This window comes from Heterocephalus glaber, unplaced genomic scaffold, assembly GCF_053883595.1.
Source record: "Heterocephalus glaber isolate CG9 unplaced genomic scaffold, H.glaber_assembly_v1.0 deba00001497, whole genome shotgun sequence".
NCBI classification, from domain to species: Eukaryota; Metazoa; Chordata; class Mammalia; order Rodentia; family Bathyergidae; genus Heterocephalus; species Heterocephalus glaber.
In genome coordinates, this window is record NW_028258320.1 from 45,080,716 (window position 1) to 45,103,669 (window position 22,954).

General features: G+C 39.8%; 1 protein-coding gene across 47 annotated transcripts in view; it reads right to left on the reverse strand.

The window, feature by feature from the left end:
- The window catches only part of Sorbs1 (sorbin and SH3 domain containing 1), a 227,839-nt gene that overhangs the window by 151,813 nt on the left and 53,072 nt on the right, over nucleotides 1–22,954 (reverse strand). For 6 of the 47 annotated variants that reach the window (XM_087184994.1, XM_087184975.1, XM_087184962.1 and 3 more), the window contains one exon: nucleotides 10,761–10,846. The exons of the other annotated variants lie outside the window; for them this stretch is intronic. The gene's annotated coding sequence lies outside the window, so the exon portion shown is untranslated. The remainder of the gene's footprint in view (nucleotides 1–10,760; nucleotides 10,847–22,954) is intronic. 47 annotated transcript variants of the gene reach the window in all.

A 22,954-nucleotide genomic window follows, 5' to 3' on the forward strand; every position in this document is an offset into this window, starting at 1 on the left:
GGCAAATCATATTCCAAAGTACTCAAGAATAGCCAACAGGGCATGCATGATGGGAAGAGCTCTATAAGCCATGCTAAGAGCTTCTGCCCAACATCCCTTAGCCCCTCAGTTCTCCTACTGTTCACCTCAACAACTCCCAACGTGGCCTCATTTTCAGGATCAGAGACAGCTCCTGAACCAAGTCTGCTTAGGTCAACAACCCAGCAAACATCCAAATCCTGCCCGCTATCCCTCTCCTTTTGTCAGAGTCTCATCTGGCTCCACTTGTCGCTCTGCACAGCCCATCCTCACTTGCTGACAGGAGGCTTCCTCTCAGGCACTCAGCAGCCCTTGCTAAATTCCACTCTTGGTCAGCTTACGGTGTCCAACCACTGTCAGCTGTTCCAAATAGTTTCCATCTTCCTCAAAGCTACAACCACAACCCACCCACCCCACTCTCACACTCAGTAGATGATCCCCACCTCCTCTGTTCTTGGGAATGACTATCTAGTACAACTCCCATAGCAACCCTGCTGCCCACCTGTTCCTTCGTAAATGGCCCAGACAAAGCCATGAGGATCTCTGTCTACAACCAAGAAGACAGTAAAGAAAAAGACTATTAATAAACAGAAATTGTATCCATCAACCAATGCAGGTTATTGGTCCATGCATGTAGCTGGGATCTGAAATCAGCACACTTAAGTGGAGCATGGCATTTAGATGTATTCCACACACCAAAAGGCACTATGCAAATACTACTAGCTACTCCATAAGTGTTGGCTACATAAATTAGTAAACAAATGGATGAATTTGATGTTTAAGAGGCAATCTAAGCCAGGGATTTAGCTCAGTGGTTCCGTCGCCTGCCTGGCAAGTGCAAGGACCCGAGTTCAATCCCCGGTACCAAAAAAAAAAAAAAGGCAATCTAAAGAAACACAAAAACACAGTATTATCAGGTACGTGAACCAGGAATGTTGCCTAAAATTCTGCCAAGCAGATCCTTTTGAAAAGACAATGCAAAATCTTTGCAAGCCTGACCTCTGGCCCTTCCTTTTCTCCTTTACACACAAAACATTTAATGCCAACCCAAGCAGTACTGAGTCATGCTAGTGTCATTTATTTTGGAAATTATTTCGTAAAACATACACAACGCATTTGGTATAAAATATATACACAACAGGTTTAACATACTGCATATGTAATATACGACACTGCATATGTACTTTTTTCCCATGTTTTAAGTGCCATTATAAGCCCTTAGCCCATGACTGTTGACAAAGGCCAACAATACTCAGCAGCCTCTATTTACCCTCCTGTATTGAGCATGTACTACAATGTATAATGTTTACTAAAGCTTCTCTTATTTATTTTTTGTCCTGACCAAGAATTTTTACTTATTCTGGCCAAGAAAAGACATGACACAATCTGGCACAAAGCAGTAAAGGAAAAGTATTATCCAGAGTTGTAAAAATTCAAATATTAGGGTTTATCCAAGTCTTAAAGTCTTATGTCTATCACTGAATATGGTCAGCATGTAGACTTATATAGATCTACACAGAATGGCAGTAAGATTAAAAATAAATAAATAAATAAATAAATAACCTCTTGTCTTATCTACCACCTACTGCAGAATTTCTTCCTGATGCTGCTAGTCCAGGGTTATACTGTGAGTTGGTCAGCACATAACTTACTCTATTTAGTTCTTTTTGTGTTTATTACAGGTAGCCATGGGGAATAAACAAGGACACCAGGAGCCTTCTTCATTGCAACTGCTCTTCTAACCACTCTAAAGCCGTAATGAAGCCAGAGCTTTAGGTTTCCCAGAACTTGTCCCCAAAACTGAGTGGGTGCTGGATGTGAATAAATAATGGAATTCTAGATTCTTAGAGTAGCATTTTATATGAGAAACAATGGAATCCCAGGGAGGGTTAGTTTTTCTAGAGTAGGTAGGAGTCAGGGCCTGGAAGGTGGCCAAGTTTAAGAATTCCAGTCTCTTCATGCCCTGTCAAATATACCAAGAGTCTAATGAGCACTCACATAAAACCAAGAAGCTAAAATGATAAAGGTTGAGGACCTCTTTTCATCCATCCTTCATAGTATTTAGTTCTAAGAAATTTGCAAGAATGACTGACAGGAAAAAGGCAATTTCTGAAAGAAACAGAAAATCCTAATCACCATAGCTCATAAAATAGGAATAATTTGGATTAAGTTTACACGGTTTTTCAAGTTTTAAGTTTGTTTGTTAGCTTTTCTTGTTGTGAAGTTCCTTTTCTATAATCTACTGGACACTTTGGAAAGTGCAGGGCCCAAAAAAGTTACAACTCTTACACTCATTAAAATGTTGGAAGCAGCAACAGGTACTGGGTATTGCTGAATAGGAGGAAAAACTATGTTCTATAGCACAGTAAGATAACATATTTGACATTAATTAATTAATTGAATATTTCAAAATATCTACTACAGAGTGTTTTGAATGTTCCCACACAAAGAAATGATAAATGTCTAAAGTAACAGATAAACCCAGTGGTCCTGCTCTGATTACTGCATATTGCATACATCTATTGAAATATCATACTGTATTCCAAAAGTAGGAACCATTACTATGTCACTTAAAAATATTTTTTAAAACTTTATGACTCAGGCCCAGGGATTTAGCTCAGTGGTTTCGCTGCCTGCTGCGCAAGCGCAAGGACCTGAGTTCAATCCCCAGTACCAAAAAAACACTTTATGACTCGAAAAAAAAAAAACTTTGACTTGTGTTTCTAGTTTTATATTTTTGCCTATTTACTATAATAAGGGGGGAAAAAACTAAGAACTCTTCAACACTTTCAAGTTCAGTAGTTCAATTGTATTTGAGAGAAAAAAACTGGAAATATTTAGGAGCAAATGTAATTAGTAAATTTATACAGTATAAATGTTCCCAGCATGGTAATTTTATGACCAAATCATATTGCAAAGTACATTATATGTTTCAAAACTAATATAATGACTTGATATTTGTGAAGAATACCTTTTTTAAAATCATTGCTTGTTTTCTTTCCCCTTAGTTAGAAATGTACAAATCTCTTTTTTAAAAAAAAATACTCATTTCACCCTACTGCCCCAACTATTTTGCTCCCTGGTATTTTAAAATTAGTTTCTCTATCAAAAAAAGAGAGATATCAAAATGTTTTCTTGAACTTCAAGATTTCTTGATTTTTCAATGTAAGATTTTTAAACCAAAACAGTATGTCAAGGGTTACAAAACCAAAAGTCTGAGAGGTACAAACAGGTCACAAATGGGAACAGAGACTGCAATTTTACTCTTTTACTCCTGTCCACCATCCCACAGAAATATGTTCCAGTACTGCCAGAAGTTCTAGTTTTTCAAGAATAGCTAAAAACAAATTATGTAAAATTCTCTGATTTCTAAAGTTCTGGCCCTTACTTTGAGAATCTTTAAAATACTGATGTTTGTTTGTGGGTAGCTAGTTTGTAACTGCCACAGAGGACAATACGTTAGAAGTATGATGAACTCAGGGAACAAATATGTCTATAAACATGAATTTCTGTTGGAAAACAAAAGTTGCTTCTCCTTTCTCCTCACCCCCAACACCTGATGCATAGTCGGGGGGGGGGGGATCAGCTTTTTTCTGGCCAGAGGACCTGAGAGGGAATAAATCAACCTGAGAAAACATGAAACTGGCTGTTTGCGGGGGGGGGGTACCGGGGATCGAACTTGGGTCCTTGAGCTTGCGAGGCAGGCGGCGGAACCACTGAGCTAAATCCCCGGCCCGAAACTGGCTGTTAAAAAAAAAAAGTCTAAAGGTACCTTTGTTTCCTTTTTAAATTTAAAGCAGAGCAAATCCTTCATTCCTAGCTTTTCACTCCATGTTGGTACAATTCTGCAAACTACAAATTGCAGGCATTAATTATGTCATCTTAAGCTTAACTATGTTCTCTAATCTCTCTGTGTAATCAGAAATGCCATCTTAGAGTGGGTGCTTGCCACACAGAACTATCCAAAAGCACCCACATTTAGAATGGCATGCGTGACTAAGCATGATAGCTGAGCAGAGGAGTTCCACCTCGTAAAATTGTACAAGTGTTATATATGCAAATTGCATATGTGCCTAAGCACCTTAAAGAGGTTCCTAACCTCTCCCTCAAAGCCCAAGAATCAAGTCCTAACATTATAATAGTAAAAGTTGAAGTATGTGAATTCCATAAGTACAAACACATCTTTTTTCAAACATACCTCTACAGAAATCATTTTTTAAAATTTAATCATGCCTTAATCAGCAGACCAGAGATATTCTGAGTGAGGAAAACACTGAGTCATCTCCATGTTAAGGAGACTGAAGAATGAGGGCACTGCTGTGAAGTAGGCATCAGATGGTGCCTTGTCTAAATCAGTCCCTGGAGCAATCAAGATGATTTCTTTCATACTATGACATCATGATGACGTCAATCTCCTTGTTTTAGTGACAACTTCAAGCACAATCTAATGTTTACCTCTCCAAATGATAAAAAAAGGAAAGACAAAATATATTCCACTCTATTTGTTTTCATAATAGTCATTACAAGGACAAACTATCTTGTTTTTACACATGGCCAGCAAATGTGGTGCAATTTCCTGCTTATTTAAAAAGTGCAAAATCAAATATATAAATCTCTTGGAGAAACACCAACACCTAAGAATGTCACTGCTGTACAAAACAGATATCATGTCTTCGTAAGACATAACACCTCTGGCCAAAAAGTGGCTTTGCAAACCTTTGGTAACATAAAGCAAGATGGCAGCCAAGAGAGATCCTAAGAGCAGTGTGACAAAGGGCACTATGCCCATTAACAATTCATACAAATTCTACTTTGAGTATTTCTTAAGACAAGGAATCTGAGTTTGGGTTGTTTTTAATTTGCCCAAACTCTGAGGTTAGAAACTATGGACCACAATAGGTTCCAAATCTCATGTTCTGTTCCACAATGTGATATGACTGCTCTAAAGAGCAGCAGTGAAATACGCGTTCAGTGGTTCCGTCACCTGCCTTGAAAGTGCAAGGCCCCAAGTTCGATCCCTGGTACCAAAAAAAGAAAGAAAGAAATGGCCTAATTTGCGGATCTGCTCATGGCAACTAAATCCTTATTTGTATAAAGCAGCTGAATAAAATACTGACCAGAAACAGCCTTAAATTCTTTCAGAAACAAAGAAAGAAGGAAAGAAATTGGCCTGATTGACATATTCCCATACATTCAAAAATACACAACTCAAATTAAAGAAACTTAGTCCTAAATTTCAATGAACACGAAGTCACAGGCAAAATAAAGAGAAGGAACATTGTGAAGCAACAATTACCTCAATCAAAGTTCACATTCATTTAGCAAGAAGAGTTATATTCCAAATGGTAAAAGAATTTAAAACTCTTCTAGATCATCATTTATAAGTAATATAGTAGGGCCAGGGATTTAGCTCAGTGGTTCTGCCGCCTGCCTCACAAGCACAAGGTCCTAAGTTCGATCCCTGGTACCAAAAAAAATTAAAATAAATAAATAAATAAATAAAAGTAATATAGTAATATATAAACAATACAAAAAATTTAAAGTACAAGTAGATGGAAAAGACAAAATATCTTGCTTTTATACACAGCCAGAAAATATGACACAATTTCCTACCTGTTCAAAAAGTGCAAATCCAATATGTGAATCTTCTTCCCACACCACTGTCCTACCCACAAGCCTGCTAATTCAAGCATCTCTTCCTGAAATGGTCTACAAGTGTGTACGCCAAAGAGCTGTTCTACAGCCTCTGTTCTGTTTTGTTTTGTTTTTTGTTTCTTAACTTAAAAAGTATGCTACCATTTTTTTAGAGGTGAAGGGGTTTATTTGGCATACAGTTCGTAGAGGTTTTAGTCCATAATCAGTTGGCTCCAAGGCAGGGTGGCAGAGGGGCAACAGTTAATGGCAGCAGAAGCAGCAAAACCAAGGAAATTTAACAGCTTCTTCTTGCCACTTTTGTCTCACTCAGACTTCTGGGGATTAGGGCAATGTCAAACCAATCACTCACTTGTAGTGGTTTAGTAATCACACGCCCTTAATCCTAGCATCACATGCTCTAGATTCACCCACCTCCAAAAAAGACTGCATGAAAAAAAAAAAAGACTGCATGAGCCATTGGGGGGACATCTAGACACAAGCCAAAACATTCCTCCCCGACCTCCCAAAGATGCATGCATATCCCTTTATACAAAAGAGCATTTAGTCCATCTCTAAAAGTTGCCACAATATGCCACCATTTTTTAAATGCCCCCTTACTTTAATTCTCCAGGGACATGGGAAGGTCACATCTTTTCTTTTAATTTCTTTTATTTACTCATTGAAGAAGGAAACAGATATCAGAAATCCTCCCCCATTGCCAATAAGTTTCATTCTTTTAAATTTTTATTTACCTTCTACTCTGTCAGAAAAGAAGACAAAAAAAAAACTAGAGGCAATGCCAACTGTCATGAATATTCCACTGAAACCTTCATTGTACTATAAACCCATTGGTTATAGACACAAAACATTACACAACTGATGCTCATTTTCCAGAGAGTAGATACTCCAGAACTACCACTCATAATATTTCACTGAAAACTAGAAGTCTTAAAAACATAAAAGCAAGTCAGGGCTGTCTACTGTGCAAGAAATCTGAAATAGCCCATTTTAGAACGTGCTTATCATCCTCTCCACAGCTGCACAAGTTTCCCATTCTTTTGTCATCATTTCCACAAAAGGCCTGGGTAGACCAGGTGGAGTGGGGTCAAACGTTTCCAAAGAAGGATATCTTGAGGATCTCCAAAAGACCTGGAGGTGGGGCTAAACTGAAAGGTTCACAAATGCAGTTAGAGGAAGGAAATATGCAGGCTTTTGAGCTCATAATGGTAAGGAGCACACTAGACTTCTGGAGGCAGCAGGACTAAAGAAACTAGGGCCAGAGATTTGGCTCAGTGGCAAATCGAGTGCACCTGCCTCTCAAGCACAAGGTCCTGAGTTCAATCCCCAGTACCAATTAAAAAAAAAAAAAGACTAAAGAAACTAAGCAAGAAGCCTGAAATGGGGAAAGTTAGGCCCAGTGAGAAAACAGAGAAAGTTCAGTAGGGAGATTTGTCTGGCAAATGAACAAAACCAATATAGAGCAGCTACATTTTATGCCAGAAGCTTAGAAATAGATGAAAATGTGTGTGATTCTCTCCTATCAATCAACAGTGGTTGAGGGCGATGGGTGGTACCTGAAATGCATACACCTACTACAACCACCATTGTATTTGTGGGGTTTTTTGTTTTGTTTTTGGTTTGGTTGGGGGTTTTTTTCCTGCTTTTTACCTTACAGCATTCATCCTTGATATTTTGACGCCATCCTAAATATATCTTAAGTTGTGCCTCTACAAAGCATGAAAACATGGTGCCTGTTTGGCGTTCTTCATAGAATTATATCCCATCTAACTTTCACTGCAAAATTTTCGGACATGTTTTTCACTTAGTAAACCTTTAGTTAATGCACTTTTTTGGATGATATAATTATAGGATGAAAAAAATCTGAAATGTATGAACAGAAAATTAAACTTAGCCATTAAAATACCTTGTAGAAATTCCAGCCCATAAAGAACAATGCAGTTTACAGGTTATTGGCAAAGGATGCTGGTCTTTGTGCTTGCCAGCCAAAGGCACTGACACGTGCCAACTGCACAAATGCAGTTTATAATTCATCCAGCTGACCAGTTTTAAAATTATGCAATTCTAAAACTAATTTTCTTGATTTGGAGGAGTCAAAGTTTTTCAAATTTTTTTACAAGGTGAGGCCTTGTTCCTACTTTTATATCATATTATTATCTAATTTTGTATAATTCATATTTGCCTAAAATGAAATCATACATATTCATTAGTGTGTGTCTTCACTAATTACTTAGTAGACATTTTATCAGGAAAATCCACCCTTTCCTTCCCTTCTTCTCTGTCAAAATTCTACACATCTCCTCCTTTCTCTCCCTAAATGATCTCATCCAATCGCATAGCTTTAAATAACATCTATATGCTGATGACTCTCAAACATACCATTTCTAGCCCCAGCAAACTTTACATTTCTATGAGACCACAAACTTAACAAAACTCAAACAGAATTCATATGGCCTCTTTGTTCCCTCAGTAAATGGCAACATCAATTGCCCAGCCAAAAAAGCTGGACTCATCTTTGACTCTTCTCTTTGCTCAAACCCCACATATAATCCAGCTGGCTCTACCTTCAAAACATATTTTGAGCCATTTCGTTATCCCTACCCTGATCCAGGCCACGCTCTTATTCCCTGCCTACACTGGTCCAAGGGCCTGCTATAGGTTACACCAATTCTCCTCTCACTCTCAAAGTCTACTCTCCGCTCAAGATCCAGAAGAATGATTTCAAATCACAAAGAAGATCACATCAACAATTGTACTCAAACTTCTCCAGTGGAATCCAGTCACTCTTGACAGTAAAGTCAAGAGCTGGCATGGTGGTGCAAAGCTGTAATCCCAGCATCTGGGAGGCTGAGATCTGAGGGTCACAAGTTCAAAACCAGCCTGGGCAACTTAGCAAAACCCTGTCTCAAAAGGAGGGATAGGAGGGGAAGGGGAGGGAAAGAAGATGAGAAAAGTAATTGGGATGTGTTATGTACACGTACCAAGTCCACATAAGGAATGTAAACATTATGTATTGCAAAGATGTCCAAAAAAAAAAAAAAAAAGGAAATGGATGTAGCTCAGTGTGAAGGCACTTGGTTTAATAGCCAGTACTGGGGTGGGGGGTGATGGAAGTTGCTCCTTATCATAGCCTACACGCTCTGGCTCCATCTATAACTCTGATCTCACTTCATATCACTCTCCTTCCCTATAACCACCTCAGTCCAAATCCAGCCAAACTAGCTCCCTTCCTTTTCCTCTATCATGCCAAGAGCATCCTACATCAAACGCCTTTTTTTTTTTTTACTTACTGTTCCCTTTGTCTAAACACTCTTCCCCAGTTCTTTTCAGACTATTTCAAAAACAACCCCTCTAGTTCCTCATCTTGTTTTATTTTTCTGTAGCACTTATTCTTACCTGAAGTTACACTTCCTACTCAGTTATTTGTTTGCTTCATTCATAAACAAGTACTTGGTAAGCACTCATCAGATGCAAGGTATTCTAAGAGCTGCAGCAGTGAATGAGACAAGCAAAGATCCCAGTCCCCATAAAGCTCACATTCTTGTTTGTTATCCTCACTAAAAACTAAGCTCCAAAGAGACGTGGACACACGATCCATCTTCCGGCCAATGAATCTCTAGTGCCCAGAGCAGTTCCTTGGCACCAAGTAAGCATTCATATGTCTGTTGAAGGGCCTGGGATTTAGCTCAGTGGTTCCGCTGCCTGTCTTGCAAGCACAAGGTCCCAAGTTCGATCTCTGGTACCAAAAAAAAATGTCTGTTGAATAGATGAAATGTCCTGTCATATGGACCACTCTGTTTCCCTGAGAACACCATCTACAAGTCAAAGTTCTTCCTGCCTATCCGTTGGGATCCAGGTTGAGATCCAAAATGTCCACCATGCCCCCTTAGAGTAGTCTGGACAATAACTCTGTGGTTGAGTTGGGTTCCTAACTCTAGGCCTACCTATCCTTACTGACTGCTATCCTTACCACCAGAGTACCCTGCAAGCTGCCCAAATGACCTTAGCACTGGGATTTGTCTCACTGGGTCATAAGAGCGCCTGATCCACATGGTGGGAACTGAACATGCATTCGTCATTAAACAGGCCAGTTTTTCTCTATAAAAAAAAAGTGCTGGAATTAAGAGGCATGGGTCATATTACCTAGCTCATGGTAGCCCTTCCCTTACAAAGATCAAATGAGACTTTCACCATCAACAAGGTATTATCATCCTTCCACCTATTCGCACTTAAAACTAAACACAATTTGTTAAGGACATACTTTTGCCTCTTTCAATTGCCATAGAAGCAAGATGTTTACATGCTCTGATGAGTAATTATATTTCTTCAAAAATAATTTGTTAACTGTTAAAATGATCTAATCTCAAATAAAAACAAAGGTAACTGTTAAATGTGGTTAATTCATTTTTTAAAAACAGCAGCTATAGGAACAAAAAAATGAAAATCTCTTGAAGAAATATTCTGGAGATCTCTAAAAATAGGTATTTAAAACTCTCATTTCTAACATAATGTATGTGAGAATAATATTCACATTTTAATATACTAGTTGACTTAGAAGTGCCCTGCTTTGATGCCCTCTCTCATGGCTTTAATACATGAAGATGTCTACAAACATTATAAAAACAAAGGTGGGAAGCCCCTAACTGGTGGTCTGCTGAAGTCAGCTGGTTTGGAAGCTATTTCTTCCTACTGCTGGGACTCCAGCTTAAAAACTGTGCTAAGTTAATAAAGTGGCAGGAAGAGGTACCCTGCTCTACATCTCAGAGCCAAGTATTTGCCATTATATTTTGCCAGTATTTCATACCCTTTGAACCATTTTCAATATATTATCTCTTTTAGTCTTCAAAGTTAAGCAATTCTGCAATGTCAACAGGAAAAGATACATTTCTCTGTTTGGGACCAGGAGAGGTCAAATAATTTACTTTAGATTCTACAGTAAAAGTGACAGAAGTCAGATATGCCTAGGCCGATCCCAGTGTCCTTTCTTTTATAAGGGAAAGGACAGTGTGGTTCTCTGCAAATCACATTCTACAGTCACCTAAAAATAGTTCCCTTCATTGCAGTAAATGGAAAAAAATACACATGTTTACCAGTAGTTTAAGGTGGTGGGAAGAGACATTGGTCCTGGAGCTCAGGGCAGAGAGGTTTCACAAACTCATCCAATGGATGCCAACTCCTGCAATGACAAATGTACAAAACACCTGCCATGAATCACAAGCATCCTGTGGCCTTACCCCAAAGGAACCCACCCAAACTAATTGCCAAGTACCACATTTAGGCTCAAAGCCCCCATTCTTCTTCCAGTCCAACTCCCTTTCCCACTCTTACTTCTCAGAGTAGAACAGCAATCTTCAGTTTACCCATTGAAATGGTCCCCATTAGGATTATAGGATCCTTCAGCCACCTCATCTTTGACAAAGGAGCCAACCACCCTCACTGAAGGAGAGATAGCCTCTTTAATAAATGGTGCTGGAAAAACTGGATTTCAACGTGCCACAGATTAAAACTAGAACCATATCTTTCACCATGCACTAAACTAAAACAGAAATGGATCAAAGATCTAAATTCTAAAATAGAAACACTAAACTTGCTGGAAGACAAGCTAGGTAGAACTCTTGAAGCCATTGGCACAGGAAAAGAATTTATGAACAAAACCTCAGTAGCATGGGAACTAGCATGGAGAATCAACAACTGGGATCTCATCCTATTAAAAAGCTTTAGCACTGCAAGAGAAACTACCAACAGAGCTAAGAGACAACCTACAATGCAGGAAAAAATTTTTACCAGCTGTTCCTCAGACAAAGGACTACTACCTAGAATATATAAAGAACTTAAAAAATCAGACCTCCCAAATTTAAAGACCCAATTCAAAAATGGGCATCTGAAATGAACAGACATTTCTCAGACAAACAAGTAAAAGCAGCAAATAAGCATATGAAAAAATGTTCAACATCACTGGTCATTCGAGAGATGCAAATGAAAACAACACTGAGATTCCATCTCACTCCAGAAAGAATGGCTGCTATCAAGGATTATAGGATCTTGGGCAGAAAGTAGCTTCAGATATCATCTTTAATAAGGACCACAAATTAAAACCACAGTGGGTCACATCTAGCTCATAGAGGTATGATATTTCATCTGCGGCAATGTGTCCAAAAAATTCTGAGCCCAGACTTAAAAATCACATTTAAAAAAAGCACAAGCTTAAAAGTCACATAAAAATCCAGACGTCTAGCTTCTATTAAAAAACCAGATCTGGGTCGGGCATTTAGCTCAGTAGTTCCAGTGCTTGCCTTGCAAGTGCAGCTCAGGATTGATCCCAAGTTCATTCCCTGGTACCAAAAAAAAAAAAAAAAATCTGTTGGGTGGGGGATTTAGCTCAGTGGTGCCGCACCTGCCTCTCAAGCACAAGGTCCTGAGTACCTGAGTACCTGAGTGCCCCAGTACCAAAAAGAAATGGCCTATATCAGTGTCTGACACTGATAAAGACTATCTGGTGCTAAGTAGCAGTTGCCCTTCATAGACAAGCTTGGCTGTTGTAAAATATGATCATCCCCACCATGTCCTACTGTTTCCTCAACACAAAGAACTGTGGTTGTCATTTATCATTTCCCTTATATTTTTGTTCCTACAGTATTGAAATATCTTCCTCTACTTATGATTCTAACGAAAGTGAAAAAGCTAAAGAAAAAGGGGCCATGTTCTAAGGGGAAAAAATGGTAGAGCACATAGAATACCTTAAGTTAGTATCCTTACTCTGTAGACACTTGTGACCCCTGAAGATGTACAACACTCCAATTTCCCACGAGTTAGATGCAGACAGGAAACTGATCTACCCACTCCTTTTGTTAAAAGCTGAGCTCATTTAGAACCCAGGTCTCTTGACTGCCAACCCAGGTCTCTTTTACTATCTATTGCATCGTAGTCTTATACTATGAAGCCAAAAATAAATATAATAAATAAATATACATATTTGTGTGTCTTAAATCAATATTTATCTATAAAAGAAGTATTAAAGTCAAGGATACAAAGTTGAATAATACAATCTATTTTCTATTATAATGTTTGTTCTCCTTTTGTGTCATGAAAGAGTATAAGAACAAATTACATCAGATTGCCTCATGGTTTATTTCCCAATATGACACTTCAATAATTTCCCTGCTTTAAGTACAAATTTTTTTTTTAATTGACCAATGCCATGCACCTACTAATTCAAAAGTGCTTAGTTAATATACTGAACTGCCTGGAACATTGTATGCTAGGAAGAATCTCCCTTAATACATATATACCCTAAAAATAGGACTGTAAATAAGCTTATAAGGTACAGGCCCTATAATAAATGAGCAATGTTCAATTTTAAGATGGTAGCAGTTATTTATATCACCCCTTCAATGAATTAATTGACTCATTCACTCAACAAATATTAACTGAATCCTATTATACACCAGACAGCATGTGAGGTGAAGGAGATACGAAAGTGAAGAAAAACCCTTAAGTTGCTCTTCTTGAAAAGAAGACACATCCAGACACTCCAATTTGCAAAACAATGAGTGAGTGCGATGATTTGGGTATGCACATTTGTTACAGGAGCACTGAGCAAAGACACCTAATGTAACAGAGAGAAAGGACACTTTCTAGCATGAACAGAGGCCTGAAGAAATCCTAAAACTTGTATGGGAGTTGATCAGGAATGAAAGAGATGGTAGAGGGAAAATGAGGATCCCAAGTCATGGAACAAAATAGGCAGAAGCAAGGCAGTATGAACAGCCATTCCAATATGGTCCTGTCCCAATCTCTTATCTTGTGAGTCTTTTTGTTGTTATTCATATTTTGACACAGGGTCTCACTATGTAATTCAGTCTGGCCTTGAACTCATTATGTAGCCCAGGCTGGCTTAAAACTCCCAGCAATCCTTCTGTGTCAGCCTCTCCAGTGCTGGGATTACAGGCCACCATGCCTGACCTTTACTTTGTGAGTTTTAAAATCCCTTGCTTTATGCCACATGCCCTAGGATCGGCTGGGACTTTATGTATGGTGCTGCATGCCCACTCTTGGAAGTGTATCTTACCAAATGCCCATATCATGAATACCACTAATCAGCCTTGCTCCCTGGCAATGCCTACTTATGACTCCTTAGGTCAATCAATGTCATCCCAGAGTACACAGAGCCCAAGAAACATGAGAATAGACACCCTGAGCCTTTCATAATAAGAAGACAATAAAAAATGATTTCTCCTTGTGCCATACTAAGATTGTCCGGTCTATCCCCACCCCAAGACCTGAATTTCCATGGCTAGAAACTACTGTACTATGCATTCAAGCCTCAAGTAAAATGTTCGTGAAAAAATGTTCCAGAATATATGCCCATCAAAATCCTAAGTGGAGTTTTCTTCATATACAATAAAGAGATGAGTCACTGCTCTGCTGAGGCAGAGTCAAGAGAAAGAAGTTTAAAAACACAACTGGGAAAGGGGCTTAAAGAGGAGTAAAGGCCAAATACATGGCGATGATGAGAGTTCAGGGTTCAAAGTCAGTATGAGCAAATGATGTGGCAGAGTCCACCAAAATTGTGTGAAGACTTCCTCATACGAGTAACTGGTGGGCAATTTCCCAAATCTGGCTGAAAATTAGAATCAACTGGAGAACTGAAGTAAAAACAAATTCCCCAGGTCCCAAGCCCATTAAAGCAGAATCTTTGGTTTGGAGGCCCTGTCATAGGTTAAAAGCTTCACACAGATGATTACAATGCCCAGTTACAGGAAGGTGTATTTCACCCAGAAGCCTCAGAAGCTCTAGAAAAACTACTCTAAGGCCATTAATTAAGGATCCTCCAGGAAAGATTCAAGGACAGGTTTCAGGGGAGTTACATTCTTAGTATAATTACTTACTCTATCGAATTATGACAACTATCACTTAACTCCTTTTTGTTTTAAATAAATAAAAACGGAATACCAGCAGCTAGAATGGTAACTGGATAAGTGAAAAGGATCTTCATCTTTGCAACAATCCTTTGGATACTCAATGGCAGTGCCTCCAGATACACTGTGGAGGCCAACCAATCTTAGCAGCAGAGCAGCAACTTCATACACCAATACAGGCTGCCTTTAGCAGAACAAAGGACCTGGGGGCATCCAATCACTAAAATGGCCTTCGAGGAACAGCTCCAAGCACTCTGACCAAGTGCTTCCTGCCCATCAAAGGGCAGGACACTGCAGATTGATGCAGTATGTGGAAACCAGCCAAGCCAGATGAACACTTCTCTTTCCAGATTTCCATTTTGTGGTCATGACGGCCCAAGCAATCCCACATCAAGAATGACAAAGTAAATGCCATGTACCACAAAGATGACAGATCAGAATAAGCTGCTTCCCTGAATGGATCAGCCTGGCCAAATCTCTTCCCTGATACCACCGTGGTGTGCCACCTGGTGACCTTCAGAGAGCCACCACCAGAGAAACCCACAGCTGGATAGGGTCAGCCTTCCTGGTTGCAAAGTCTGCAGCAATTCATACTTCAGCAAAATGAGAAGTTCAGGAGTCACTGAACCCTAAGGATCTTCCACTTGAGCCATAATACAAATTGAGAATATGGGTGGGAGAGGAAATCTAGGAAATGCTCAAGCCATGATTTGCCCTGACCTGGTAGCCCTCAATTTTTAAGAGATTGATTCATTTTTCCTCCAGTTCTATTGTATCATAGCCTATAAAACATCATATTCCTCTAGCTTCCTGCTCCAAAATATATTACAAGACTTGCAGCCAATTATGCAAGAACCCAAACCTCTTCTGCATCTACATGCTCTTTTCTCTAAGCCATCCCCAAAATACAGAGCTATATTGGCTTTTGCAAAAGTTATCTTAGCTATCCTCATTCTTACCAAACATCAACCTGCTCTGGATCAACAGGAGCTACCATGTTAAATGATCTCATAGCACCATACATCTCTCCTTCATAGCACATCACTTATATTTTTACCTTGTTTTTCCACTAACCTATAGATGGCCAAGCATTCATGTCATTTTGTTTTGCCTTTTTGTTGTCATTTTTTAAGTTTTAGTGAGTCTTTGTTTGACTGTAGTTCACTGTATCCCAATTTAGTGCCTTAGAACTCTTCAGTTTCCTTCAGAATATACAAAATTTTATGCCGCTTAGCCCCAAACCTGGCTCCTCTCCTTTGTTCTAAATCCAAGGTCCAAGTTCATTTCTGAGCTCACTGCAGACTCACTTTTCTCCTTCCCCAAATTCAAACTCCTCCACCAACAGAATCCAGAGAGCAAATCTCCAACTGGCCTTAGGACTGACCAACGTGGGAAGAAAACAAATCAGAGTAAGGATCTATTTCATTTCTAAGTTTCATAGTTAGTTATTTTAAGATGACTTTGTAATATGCAAAATGACATTGAAAACAACTTCCTTTTTTCCCAGAACAAATCCACTGAGGATATAATCAGTACCAACATTCACAAGACTTGAACTCCACTGAACCTTCCATAATGCTGCATGCTGAAGTGGCCTCTTATTCCAGTGCCCAGCGATCCTCCTAATGCACTCATACGCAGAGGAAAGTGGGTCTCTGGGAGCTTTTTAAAGCTTTCCCACCTACTCTACAGATTCAGTAGGAGGACGATGAATATTTCCAAGTTCTCTGAATGACACAAAACTCAACAACAAAATCAGATGAAAAAATAGCAAAATGATTTTAGCTCTCTTTAAAGAAATAAAGCACGCCTACTTTAAATGAGTTACAATGACTTCAGACTCTTCCTTGCTCCAGGATATGTATTCTTCCTCTCCAAGCCAATGCTTTCCTCTCTGCTTCCCCACCCTAAGGCAGTGTAGGGCCAAGTCTCCACAGAGACCTATTTTATCTGATTCAGGGACCCTAAGAACATGTTCACAAAGCTAAAACATATCCTGCAGATGGCCAGAGACTCCTTACCCCAAAAACTCTGCATTTACTGTATACCCTTCCTACAGAAAAAGCTCTTTGCCTATCTTTTGCACTTCTGGGGCAATCGCAACACTGAAAGTTCAAATCATACATCATCTCTTGGCCCTGACTACCTAACCTCACTCCCACCAGCAAAAGCCACTTTTCCCGCTAGAATCTATTATAATCTATAATATCTTATTTACCAATATTCTCCTCCAGAGGAACAGGAATCCTGCCTGCCTTGTTCACTGCTATAACCCAGCACCATAATAGTTCCTGACACACAAGTGCTCAATAAATTGATGATGAGCTGCAGGGGTGTGGTAGGGGCGGACAAGCAAGTGGTGGAAGGCAGGTGGGAACAGGGCTGAGAACACTCTAAAGATGCTCTGTGATGGGACCTCATCATGGTTAGTGGAATGGGTTTCCTTGTGTCTCCCGCTTTGATTCTTCTCTACTCTGTTGCTACTTGCTGATTCTACTCCTGTAAGAGTTATGATCTAAAAATGTGGTGAATATTTAGATTTTTTAAAAATTATTACAGTGAAAGATAAATTGCCATTAATCTCCCTCAAAATATTTCCCCTCCCTTTGAACATACTTGTCCCATCATTCTTGCCACTTTCTGAAGCAGTTCTGGAAGTCCTGCTTTGTGAGTATCTTCAATTGCGCTGTTGTGGCTACCTCAATATCCTGAATTGATTCAAAATGTTTATCCTTCATGGTCTGACTTTGCAGAAAAGCCAGAAGTATCACAGTGCCAGAGGCACTGAATAAGGTGGATGAGAACACACCACAGTGTTTTTATGAGCCTGCCTTTCCACTGGATGGCACTTGGCAGCAGCACTGAATTTTTTATCACCTCTCATAAAGACATTCAGAAAAGAGGACTTTCAGAACAGCTTCAGAAAGTGACAAAAACGATGAGATAAGTGTGTTCAAACCAAGTAGGAGTATTATGGGTAAGATTAATGGCAATGTGTTTTTTACTGTAATACTTTTTTTTTAAATTAAAACATTTACATATATTTTGATCACACCTCATCCTTCCTAGCCTATCCTAACTGCTCAGACTTGAGGATTCACCTGGAGACTCATTTCCCAAGTTGGGCTTCTCCCACTTTGCTTCAATTTTGCCATCCTCAGGTGAAAAGCCTCATACATCTACAAGGATATCTGACCTTCTAGGCCCTCAAGACCCCCAGGGTTCGGATCCAAGGTCACCCCTTGAGCCAAATCTGCAATACCCCACTTCACCCCCAGTACCACCAATGTGCTCAGCACTCAGCTCTGTGGGCCACCATTCCCAAAGTCTAAATATTTGTTCAGGCCTCTCCAGTTTAAAGCCTCCTTCTGCTGCCTCTTTACTTGCTAGATCCCTTTTACACTTTCTCTCTGCCTCACAATCATTATATGTACCCTCAATATCCTGAAATTATCTTTCATTTGTGTGTTTCACCCAAGTGACTGTCCCTTGATGGTCTATGCTCTATTTAATTCATCTCTGTTGGCCCTGAGCCTGGCATAAACTAGCTATTCAATAAACATACACTGAACTAAACTGAATTTTGTACCTTTTTTCTCCTTTACAATTTCTCTTTCTACAGAGAATCCTTGAAGAACATTAACACATGGCATAAGTAAAGAAAATATTCTGTTGCTAAGCATATTAAAAGCCAAATAAAAAGAATAGCTCGGGGTAGTTTATGGCCATTGTCATTGTCATCATAATCATCATCATCATCATCAGACTGGAGACCTGAATGGTGACAGGCAAAGAGCTGAGGCACAAAGAGTGTTAGTTCCAGTTCAAGTATAGACTCATCCTCTCTTCAGCTGTATAACCATAAGCTTGTCAGTTTCCTTCTCTGCCCCAGGTCTCTTCCCCTGTAGGATAAAAGGGCTAGTCAGACAGAAAAGGGCATACACTGTATTATTGTAGATAGGTAAGTTAATTACATCTCTTGTAGGCAGCTAGACAGGGCCTCCCTTAAGATGCCAGCCCTCCAGTAGCCAATACAGCAAGTAACCAACATGGAGAACAATTGAGGCACATTCACTAGTTAGTATTATAAAAAAGAAGAGGCACTACTTCCCCTAGAGATAGATAGCAGTGATTGATATTCTAAATGGGAAATTCCTTGTTTGTGACTTTTTTTCCCCATTTGATCCCCATTTAATCAATATTACCTGGTTGACTGTACTTGTAATCTTATTGGTTGGTCATGGTTTTGTCCCACCTCATGCACACCTTGTAAATTTCCACTAAGTCTTAGCGTTTTGTCCCACTTTGTACCCACCTCACCACATGGCTTTGCTGTATAAAACATCTTTGAAAAGCGGGGTGGGTGGACAACCCACTTTCCTGTCCCCTTTCTGTCTCTCTTAGAAGGTTTCTTTCTCTCAATAAATTTTTCCTGGGCCAGGGATTTAGCTCAGTCGTTCCAGCGCGCCTGCCTCACAAGCACAAGGTCCCGAGTTCGATCCCTGGTACCAAATAAATAAATAAATAAATTTTTCCTACTCTTAACCTCCGTTGTTCCTAGAATTTATTCTTCTATTTTACAGAACACAAACTCGCATTTTGGGTATCTAGTAGGTTTGGGAATTACATCTCTTCCTCCTATATCAGTATGACTCCATTTATATGAAATGTTCAGAATAGACAAATCCATAGAGATTAGTGACTCCCAAGGAATAGGAGGAGAAAGGTCTAGGGAATGAATGCTAATGGATATGGCTATCACTTCTAGAGTGATAAAAATGCTCTGAAATTAAACAGTGGTAATGCTTGCATAACTTTGTGAACATACTAGAAAACACTAGATTGTCTACTTGAAAACAGTAAAACTGAATTTTGCATTATGTGAATTTTGTCTGAATAAAAAAAAAAGGGCTAGATTAGAATACAGGTTGAAAACTGGAGGCTTATCAGGCTGCACCAGGCTGAAGGCATTGCTCTTTAGACTTTAAGAAAATTTTCAATATATTTGCCCAAGTGATTTTTTGTTTGTTTGTTTGTTTTTTGAGATAAGGTCTCACTAAGTAGTTCAGGCTGACCTTGCACTCACAGCAACCCTCCTGCCTCAGCCTCCCAAGTGCTGGGATTACAGGCATGCACCAACAGGCCTGGCTTGCCTAAATGGTTTAAAAGCCAAGTATTTTCTGATCATCTTGGAGATTACAGAAATGTGCACAAGATAAAACTGCATAGGGATACACATATACATCCACATACTTAAATAATTATATAGAGAACCCAGTAAAATCTGAATTAGGACTGTAAATTACATCAGTGTCTATTTTGGAGTTGTTTTGTTTTGGATTTTTCTTTGTTTATTGTGGTACTGGGGATTGAACCAGAGCCCTCACACTGAGCAACATCCCATCCTTTTTGAGGCAAGATCTCGCTAAACTACTAAATTGCCCAGGCTAAGCTCAAATTTGTGATTCTCCTGCCACAGTGGGGTGCTGGGATTACTGACATGTGCCACTATACCTGGTAATCGCCTGGTTTTGATGCTGTACTACAGTTACTAAAGTACTATCAGTGGGGAGAGACAAGGCAAAGGCCACACAGGACCACTCTGTACCTTATTTCTTTTCTCTTTTTGCAACGGCCTGCAAGTTTATAATTGTTTCTAAGATTTTTTATTATCAAGCCAAATATTTTACAATTTTAAAAGATGGCTTCTTAAAAATAGCAACACTGGGCCTCAAGGATAACAACTGGATGGAACTGGGTACAGTTACTCCCTTCAGATGGTCACAGTTCTCAGATTCATCTCCCCAACACCAGAAAGGCCTGGTGTCAGTTGCCATTTATTATGGTTGTATGCAATGGTTCTTCTCTTAGAGAAATATTTCTCTAGCAACAACAGGGAAAAGAAGGACCAAAAGTACCTTATGTATCCACAAAGAAGGGAGACCGCAACATTCTTTGTGAAAAAGAACATTCCTGCCAGACTGATTTGCAGGCCCTTGCCCTCCCTCTCACACTACCTGTCTGACCTCTGAGGCCTGTGAGGCTTGAAACCCCTAGGCTATAATTCCTTAGGACTAAATTTCTTGCTCTAAATCAGCAAACAAATTTAAAACCAAACCACTGGGAAAAAACACATCTTAAGAACATAGTATCCCATTCTCCCCAAAATATTTTGGTTTCTTGGTCTCACCTTTCCTGAGATAGGATCCTTCTCTCAGCCACTAAAAGAAAAGTTCCACCCCCTTCTGCATGATCACATCCAGATAAGCAGGATTTCTTTTCTCCACTGAAACTACAACTCCACTTAGTAGGGGAAGGAAATAGCCCTTAGGATATGCATTCCCCTACCTTTCCTACCACACCACCAGCACCCACAATCCCTATGCCAAATTGCTTAGAATTCAACAGTCTCTGAAAGGGCGTGGGGCATAGTTACAGAGAAGCCAAGTAAATTGCCCAGAGAATGCTTGTAGTGCAGCCACTTCCAACTGCACTGCACAGAAGCATCACCTGGAACTCTAGCTGGATAGAGGAATTTTAATATCCTCGTTAGGTGACTCCCATGTAGACTGCCTGACACTGATACACCCTGGGGTTTTTTCAGCAGGGATCTGAAAAACTGTGAACCTCCTCACTACCTGGACAGTCAGGTAGGACACACCTCCCCAGTCAAGACATATCAAAGCAACATAGTTCCGTAGGGTGGACTCTAGCTCACATGGCCATGGAGCCCCTGAAACATGCCTAGTATGAGATGTGCCAGATGGATAATTGTACATATGGGATTTTGAAGAATTTGTATTAAAATACATAAAATGTCTCACGGATATTTTTATATTCTATAGTAAAATGATTATTTTTACATACTAGGTTAATGAAAACATGGTTGAAATTAATTTCACCTGTTTTCTTTGTACTTTTTAACTGTGCTTACTAGAAAATCTTAAATTGTATATTAAATTAAAACATATAGCTTATATCATAAGCAAGGCTCTCAAGACACTCATCATTTTAGTGTAAGGGTTACAATCATAATGGAAAATACAAGAATATTAGCCAAGCTGGTCTCCATCTACTATGTTATGCTAAGTAAATTATTGATCTCTCCAATGTTCACTTTTCTTCCCCACTGCTTGGGAATGATAACATCCTACACTCTGGATTGCAGGTGAGAACAAATAAAAAAAGAATGTGGCTAGAAGCACTTCCCATTCATTTTCTCACAGCTGGTACTTAACATCTGCACACTGTCTACCTTCTTCCTTCCCAACTTTCTTAAGGACAAAAAATTTAAAACAGGGACCTCTTGGCATCAAATTTGTTAACAGCCCCCAGTTCTGCACAGTGGCAGTGGATGGCCCAGTGGTTCTTCATCTACAGGGTGCACAGGAATCACCTGGGCAGCCTAACTACTCCCCCCAAGAGTCTGAATCTGACCCTTTGGTGTGAATCCAAGCATATGGCATTATTCACAAGCATCTTGGAGCAATATGATGGCTGTGTTCTGGAAGCCACTCTTAGAAACACTGATGCAGCTAAAAATTTGTGACTAACACCATCAGGATTGCCTCAGGTTCCCCAGCTCAGTCAGGCCAGCCTGAACCAGGGAGGTATGGCCCACAGAGGGACTAGAAACTGATCGTGAGTCTTTCCTCAGCAGAAGGCTGTTTTTCTGGGATCTTTTAAACCTGGGTAGGAATGACTATTTGCCCTGGACATTTTTCAGACATCAAAAAGCAGTTGACATTTCCTCTCCTCACACAAGACCTTTTAAGGTGGTCAAAAAATATGAACATGGGGCCTGAGGATATGGCTCACTGGTAGAGCACTTGCCTAGCATGGGCAAGGCCCTGTGTTCTATCCCTAGCACTGAAAAAAAATAGGTGGAAAATTCCAAGGTACCCAATAGCTCTGTAACTGGGCTAAAAAGACTGCTGTTTACTTAACACTGTGATCAGCAGAAGGCCCAGTGCAGGTCTGCTTTCTGCCCTTGCCGGGGACCCAGTGACACCAAGTCTTGCCTGAACTTTCTGGATGTCACCCTTCTGCAGAAGTGCTGGTCTTGCTCTTCCATGACCCAAAAGAAAGGGGCTTTGTGTATACCTGCAAGACCCAGGAGCCTGTTTATTCTAGGCCTTCAGCCTTTCAAAGAGGTCACCACAGGGAACAGGAATTTGGACAGGCAGCATGCACAAGTCGATTGGGCCCCAGGAGGCAGGCAGACAGAAGAAAACACTCTTTATCTAAGCCAGAGTCACTGTTCCTTCCCGTAGCCTAAAAACTCTCTATGTGCTAAACAACCCTGAATTCAAACCAGTACAAAAGAGGAATTTATTGGAGAACAAAAATTAAAGTATCCTTCCCTA